The 7,873-nt window shown below is 47.9% G+C and overlaps 1 pseudogene; it reads right to left on the minus strand.

Annotated features, from left to right (window-relative positions):
* Positions 1-4,504: 4,504 nt before the first annotated feature.
* On the minus strand, positions 4,505-6,142 carry LOC144166222 (uncharacterized; annotated as a pseudogene).
* Between the last annotated feature and the right edge of the window lie 1,731 nt (positions 6,143-7,873).

The raw sequence follows: 7,873 nt of genomic DNA on the forward strand, positions 1-7,873 counted from the left end.
TAAGTTTTGTACACGTAGTGAGATGGCCCTACAAGTGCTTGTAGGGCAGGCCGTGAGTCCACAACTATTAAAACACCCGAGCGAACGCAGCGCCGCCCGAAAAGCAGCTTGATGGAGACAGACGAATGGAGGTGCGTTTTTTTTATTTTAAGTAAGTTCTGCAACACCGATAGGCGACAAATCCTAGTTCATGGAGCCGTATGTGTATATCTTAGTGGCCAAGATAACGTCAGCTGATGTGTTCTAGTGTGGAGTACCGCAGGGCTGGTGCAGGCGGAAAATTGTTTTTCCATTCATGTTATAGTTAGGTACACCTCGCTAAATTGGCAATTTAGCGAGGTGAAGGGCTACGGAAGATAATTCTGCGTTTTAGTAATTTCTGAGCGTCAATGGACAATCAGTGTCCGCTGGATGAGTTCAGCATAATTTGTGTACGGCCTAAAAAATGTTTCAATGACTGAAATATCAGCATGGGCCCTGGCAACAAGTTTGAAAATGCCCTTTCACGCTGAAAAATGGTCAGACATTCAAGAAATAAATACAGGTCTTTTCAGTGAAGTTCTTTTTCTGAAAAAAATAGGTGTTTTTCCAGAATAAATTGAAAATGCCTTCTCCAATCGCAGGTTTATATAAAGAAAAAGGCAAGAATATGTCACGGGGGATGAGCACTTGGGGAATAGACCTATATTACTTTATTAGTGCATTAGAGCGGGAGCAGTTTGTATAGTTTATCTAGCCTCCCGGCTCCCCTGCCCGGCCCCTTCAGCCATTAAGACACCCCTCCTCGATTTGATTACTGGGGAAGCTTCTGCCACATTGCAAACTACCATGGCGGAAAGGAAGGCTTCTTGGGTGTTTCACGCTGCTCAGTAGGATGTTCTGCACGTGAGCGGCAGACACGTTGGTATGAATATGGTCGACATATCGGCCTACGTGATATGCAGAGGCGGGTACGCAGAGGCGGGTACGAAGAAGTGCTGGTGCTCGAAGTGTGGGCACATTCAAATCCCCGGGAAGATGCGTATAACTTGAGCCTTTGCACATTCTAGCCATATAAATTTCATATTGTACAAACCAATCAAGGCAAGGGCGCTATACAGGAAAAGAACAAAGTCGCAGATGGTGGGTTATACTATTGGCTTACACAACGCTCATTTCTCCCTGGCTTTCTACATGCTACGCACACACTGAACCTGCTCAACTAAAACTATAAGTAGGGTCCATTTCACATTGCAGAGGTACATGACCAGTGAAATTGTATTAATACACCCCGCACGCATATGTTGAGTATTTGAGCGTATTTCTTTATTTTACGATTCATCAATGGCAGGGACTATGGCGTAGCGAACAGTAGTTAAACCTTCGAAGGACTAGAGGTTTTTACCTAGAAAACAAACATGCAGTTATCCGTTTCGTTGATGTACAAGGTCACTTAATGGCAGCAAATTGGAAGCGTGTAACATTTACAACTTTAGTGTGTAGTGGAGTAGTAACATTTTACGGGGAAATGATTCCAGAAGTAATATTAATACCACTTTTGCGGTCAATGTTCTGAAACCACTTTTGGGAACATTTTGAACAAGAAACAAAGCCTTCATCCGGTTTGTGCTTAGTATTTGCCATAATGTTGGCTTTTCCACTATGGTTTTGCTCCCGCACCGGAGAAGCGCTTGACCTCGCAGTTAAAAAAAGCTTTCCTTTGAAACTTGGTTTATATACAACGTGGCAAAAGGATGCAACGCAGCGTGGAGAAGTATGCACTCACAAAAAAAAATTATCCAGAGAAAAGATAACGGGCTGTGAACTCCCCCTTGCGGTCCCATTATGAACGACACAGTTCTTTGGCATTTTTCTAAAAAAGCGCATTCGCTCATGGACGTTGCTTCAGAGTACATTTTTTTCCGCTCGTCATGGCACAATAATCTTGAGTTCCTATAGCACACAGTTTACAGTTAGGCTTGCGTGCATCTGTTTGGCTTCGCGTTCTAATCATTTTCTTAGTAAACTGAAGCTTTTGTTTTTTCTACAACCTAATGCAAACATATGAAATTGCAGTGAGTATAATCTTTCAATGTTGCTCGAAACAAGAGGACAGGAAGATTAGTCTGCTCAGGTGTAATAAAATGAAAGCTATGCCGCTGTCATGGCCATTGCACAAAAATATTTTTCCGCCGCAGAAAGTAAGCTAACCCCGCCCCACTTCCAATGATATCGGCTGTAGGTCAATGGTGCGTATGAACAACGTAGAAGCTCCTGCAAATGCGTGTGCCATCTCCTGATCCCCTAAAATCGTCACAGATAGCCCCGATAAAAGCAATGTCAGGATAATATTTTGCACATGATACCGCACAAATAACCCGTTCTTATGAAGGCTCTGTTAAACAGTGCTTGCGATCTCGAACAATCGAAACACAAAGCAGTCTACACTTGTGCAATTCATATACAGGGTGGTCAAAGTCAAGTCGACAGGTTTTATTTCACCTGCACGCATAGATGTACGTAAAGACCATCTCTACAGACGGTTATGTGTCCAGGGGGACCCGAAATGAGGTAGTAACTACTGATGTCGGTGAAATATTTAACTAAAATATAATAATTACCTTTCAGTGGCTGCATTGAGCAGGCCTGTTTGTATTGAAAAGTTAGACGCAAGTGTGTTCTCAAGCAGTTTCATTTGGCAGAATTCTTCTAGCGCATCCGTACTCTGAGATAAAGTCAATGGTTGGACGGCATACCGTCTGGTCAGGTAGCATACTTCAAAACAAGAAACACAGGTCACTGACCAAGTCAAAAACAACAAATTGACGTTTCGGGAGCGCTACGGCTCCCTTGTTCACAACAAAAACGGCCACTGGAAGACGCCGAATCATATAGCCCCCAGTAATCTTTTAAGAGATTTTGCGTAGTCAGGATTCATGCAGCCGTCCGTCCTGTTGATTGTGTGCGGAGTTGTCTGAATAATCAAGGACTGCAGATTCAGGCGTGCAGAAGTACTCTGAGATATCGAACTGACAAGTTTAATTGCAGTTCGAATGATTACGCATGCAAGACCATGACGACCAGCGCAAAGCTCCTCTATTGACTGGCGTGACTTCTGTGTACGGTGTCTAGTTTGACAACGGGTTGGAGCCATAGCCTTATGTGAAAACAGGCCCTCTTTCAGTGTGGCTGACGTTAACGCAATCTGAAATACTCGGAACAGCACTCTAAACACAAAAAAAGGGAGGAGCTTTGAGCCCCGGTCTTTACTGTCTAGCATAAGTAATTATGCGAACAGCAATTAAATTTTGTATTTCTATATGGCGGAGTGGAGGTCTGCTAGAAGAATTCTGTGAAATGAAACTGTCTAGAAACACGATGGCGTCAAACGTTTCAATACAAAAATGCCTGCTTACTGCATCCCCTGAAAAGTTATTAACCATTTTTAGTAAATTAAGCCACTGACCTCAATTATAACCAACTAATTCTGTGTACCCCTGGGCGGATAATCTCTCTTTAGAGGTGGCATTCACGAAAATCTATGCGCCTTAGTTTAAAAAACTTCTCGACCTACTTTTGATCACCCTGTATAGTACGATACTATATACAGTCGCATGTCAGCGTGGTACTCGCTCTTGGAGCAAATTTTGTTACTGTGAAAAAAAAACTACTTCCATTTTGCGACCTGCCTGCTTATTCACTCGTAAATAAGCAGCATTCTTTGATGCTTCTTACAAGCGAGAGCGCAGTTTTATGCGAAGCAGATGGCGCGCCCCACGTGAGAAACCCACAGCTTATGATTGCGTCTCACCTTGTAAGCGAGGTCCGATGAAGGAGCTGGTTTTACAGCATCTAGCATGGGAACGCACTCCCGAACAACGTACTGCGTTGCTCGTCCAAGACTTGTTGCATAGAGTACCGCTAAAATAGAGGAAAAATTGAAAGTATCAAAGTTGTTACGAGAGAGAGAGAAGACTTTAGTGAGATAACAATGCTGTCGTTGTTAGGCGCCAGAGTGAGTGGGGCCCTCTTCACGGGCTCCATATGCTTAACGGGTCTCCAGCCCCTGGCGATAAGTGGGATCTGCTCCTCCAGGGCGGGGCTGAGCAGCAAAGTGTCCCATCGTTCAAGTGAGGCGTTGTTAGTCGGGGGGAGAGAAGCGGGGGCGGTGTCAACACCGACAAGATTTCAGGGCCGTAGGGCTGCCGCGGTGACGCCAGAGGGTGGGGGCCCAATTAAGCCGGCGAATGCGCCGGAAAGTCAGTGTTTCGTGCACGTTTTAGCAGAACCAAAGGTCCCGCGTTCGCAGTTGCTGCGGTTAAATTACACCGAATAAAGGATTTGGGTAAAAAATCTTACTGAGCATTCTAGCATTGCTCCACGGAGTAACAAAGTACTGCATCCGGATTGTGAAAGTTTTGATGCTCTAGCTTTACCGCCACGGCGGTCGAGAGAATCACACGAAGGATTTCAACATCTTGATTATCAAGTACGATTTATTCCGGGGGAGAAAACCACACCCATTCTACATTTTACACAGTGTTTGGAGCTTCCTTTTCTTCGATTTTTCACTGGCGTCACGAATGTCATCATTCATTCTAGAGCAGAAGTTTTTCAACAAAATGTTCGAACTGCACCACAAAATGTACTTAAGGACAATCTCCTTCGTGTGTACAGCATCACATCCATCGAAGTATATCCACAGTGAGTAGATCCACAGTGACATCTGTCGCCATTTCATGCTGATTGGGAACGGTTAAGAAGTCGTCTCGTCTTGACAATTCCTCAACGACTGCGTAGCTGTGTGCTACGGCGTTGACAGCAAATATTGAGGAATGTACGAGTCCTCTTCGGTCAAGCTCCTTCACAAGGTCATAGTTGGGCTCCTCCACGGAGACAGTGACTACCTTGTCAATGGTTAAGATGTCCCTGCACTTCTCGCATTTCAGCTTTCTCAAGGTGGAGTAAACGGAGTATCCTGCCACGTACACCAATACCGGAATGATGTCAGTCATCTTAGACAAGGTGTCTTGCGTGACAACCACATTGTTGTTAGCGCGTGCTGCACCCTCATCTCGGTCAAGGTCTTCCCATTGTTCGTCCCTGTGACTCTCGTGCTGGGAAGGTTTACTGACAGTCGGCAGCGTGCTTTGCAAACGCATCTTGTTTTCGCCCGCGTAGATTTGTCGTATGGACACGTGGTACTGCGAGGCTGCGAGTTGCCTGTATTCCCCAAAGCGGTCTTCCAGACTGTCGGTTTGGATCTGGCCAAACAGGACGTAGAGCATGTCGAGCTCGGTGAGGCAGTACGTAGCAATTTCCACGAGTCCATGAGTTGTTTGGTGGAGAGCAGCGTGAGTTTCCTTGGTCAACTCGCCGCTGTCGTACTGCGCAGTTCGATTCTTCCACTCGTCCAGCCAGTCCAAAAGGTTGTATAGGAAGTCCACTTGCGGGTCATCTAGAGAAGACACCCGGCTTTGGAGCGCATACCTCAGCCTTTTCCCCTTGCATGGTATCTCGACATTCACAATCCTCCACCACGTCAGCACAATATCAATGAAAGCCGCGGTTCCCTCAACAAACTGAAGGTTGTGCTTCGATTGAAGGGCTCGCAGGGCGGGAGGGAGTGAGTTGTGGAATATCTGCAGCGCAAGTTTTACGTTTTGTTTTCAATGCCCGTCGGAAAGAGCCCTTTCCGAGCCAGCATGTGAGAATGCCAGAGTAGCTGACCAACCTCAGCGTTGTACACATTTCTGATGGTTTGAAATGATGCCGTCAACATGCGCCGCTCGGTTGTGTGTTCTTAATCCATCTCGGGAAAAAAAAGAACCGCTGGTCATTACTTTGCTTCAGCCAGTTGTTTCGGATGCACCTCAAATATGAACTGGGTCTATCCCAAAAAACAATGGCCTTGTAGGATCACACGGATGCTCATAGACAAAGCGAGTCTCCGAAGACGAGCAAGTTGGAGAAGACAGATCAAAATGCTCCATATCTTTCCTGTTGATTTTGTTGTATGTTATAACGCATACAACTTTGTAGACAATCTTCTTCAAATAAAAATGACTTCTTTCAGCACCTCGTGCAGAAACTTCCCGTCTGCAGAGCGGACAGGCACTATTTGGGCTACCTCTTTGAATTTAGACGTGAAGCTCTGAATCATAAAAACAAGAGTGCTGTTTGCCGCCTGTGGTGAGTTGTGAGCGATGCCAATGATGTTTCCGCCTTTGTACTCAAAAAAAGGCTTCATGTGGATTTTGTCCATCATTAGCGTAACAACACGTTGGCGATCGTCCAGGTCCGATATCCTCTTCGCCATGTGTCTCAGAAAGGTAGACCGCTGGTGCTCAAGCTGAGGGTTCATTTTGTATGACAAGCATACTGATCGGATGGTTACAGGATGCGGAAGAATGATGTGTCCAGAGCTGCGGATGTACCGGTAAGCGTGAGGCGAAATGGTAAAAAGTAGGCAGGCGAACACCATGACGTCGGGCGAGTAGCGTCTTCGCACCTTTTTCTCGGACAAAAGGTTGAGCTGCTCGATCAAAAATTCCCCGCATTTTCCCGAGGGGAAGAATGTGAAAGTGCGAATGCACAAGTTGAATTTGCGCGGTGCGGTAATGTTCGCGAAAGAGAGATCACACACACACACACAACTACAAAGAAAGAAAGATGCATTTATTCACAGACACCTATTTGTGTTGTCGTTGAACTTGATTGCTAGAGCGGATCTCAGCTTTGAAATTTCGTGTCAGTACTCCTTTAAGCGGGTGCATTAGCCCTTCTCACGCCCGATTCCTGGCCAATCCCCCACGTGGGTATGTGCCATGTCAGCGGCCAGGCAGCGCGCGCCCATCTCACCCCGTTGCTCAAGAAGGCGAGGAGATTTCTGGCCAATCCCCCACGTGGGTATGTGCCATGTCAGCGGCCAGGCAGCGCGGGGTGCATTAGCCCTTCTCACGCCCGATTCCTGGCCAATCCCCCACTTGGGTATGTGCCATTTCAGCGGCCAGGCAGCGCGCGCCCATCTCCCCCCGTTGCCAAAGAAGACGAGGAGGTTCCTGGCCAATCCCCCACGTGGGTATGTGCCATTTCAGCGGCCAGGCAGCGCGCGCCCATCTCCCCCCGTTGCCAAGGAAGACGAGGAGCGCGCGCACCCGCACCTGTTGCTATGCGGACGGCGGCGGAATGCGGGCGGCGGCGGACGCTTCAGGCTCGCTTAAGAAGTGCATTCGCACTTAAAAAATTCACCCGCATTTCCCCGAAGGGGAGCATGGGGAAGTGCGAATGCACGGGTGATAGAGTCGAGAAAGGCGACGAAATTTCGTGTCAGTACTCCTTTAAGCGGGTGCATTAGCCCTTCTCACGCCCGATTCCTGGCCAATCCCCCACGTGGGTACGTGCCATGCACAGACACCTATTTGTGTTGTCGTTGTACTTGATTGCTAGAGCGGATCTCAGCTTTGAAATTTCGTGTCAGTACTCCTTTAAGCGGGTGCATTAGCCCTTCGCACGCCCGATTCCTGGCCAATCCCCCACTTCGCTATGTGCCATGTCAGCGGCCAGGCAGCGCGCGCCCATCTCCCCCCGTTGCTCAAGAAGACGAGGAGATTTCTTGCCAATCCCCCACGTGGGTATGTGCCATGTCAGCGGCCAGGCAGCGCGGGGTGCATTAGCCCTTCTCACGCCCGATTCCTGGCCAATCCCCCACGTGGGTATGTGCCATTTCAGCGGCCAGGCAGCGCGCGCCCGTCTCCCCCCGTTGCCAAAGAAGACGAGGAGGTTCCTGGCCAATCCCCCACGTGGGTATGTGCCATTTCAGCGGCCAGGCAGCGCGCGCCCATCTCCCCCCGTTGCCAAGGAAGACGAGGAGCGCGCGCACCCGCACCTGTTG

This window comes from Haemaphysalis longicornis, unplaced genomic scaffold, assembly GCF_048455015.1.
Source record: "Haemaphysalis longicornis isolate Haplotype H1 unplaced genomic scaffold, Haemaphysalis longicornis Haplotype H1 scaffold_16, whole genome shotgun sequence".
Lineage (NCBI taxonomy): Eukaryota > Metazoa > Arthropoda > Arachnida > Ixodida > Ixodidae > Haemaphysalis > Haemaphysalis longicornis.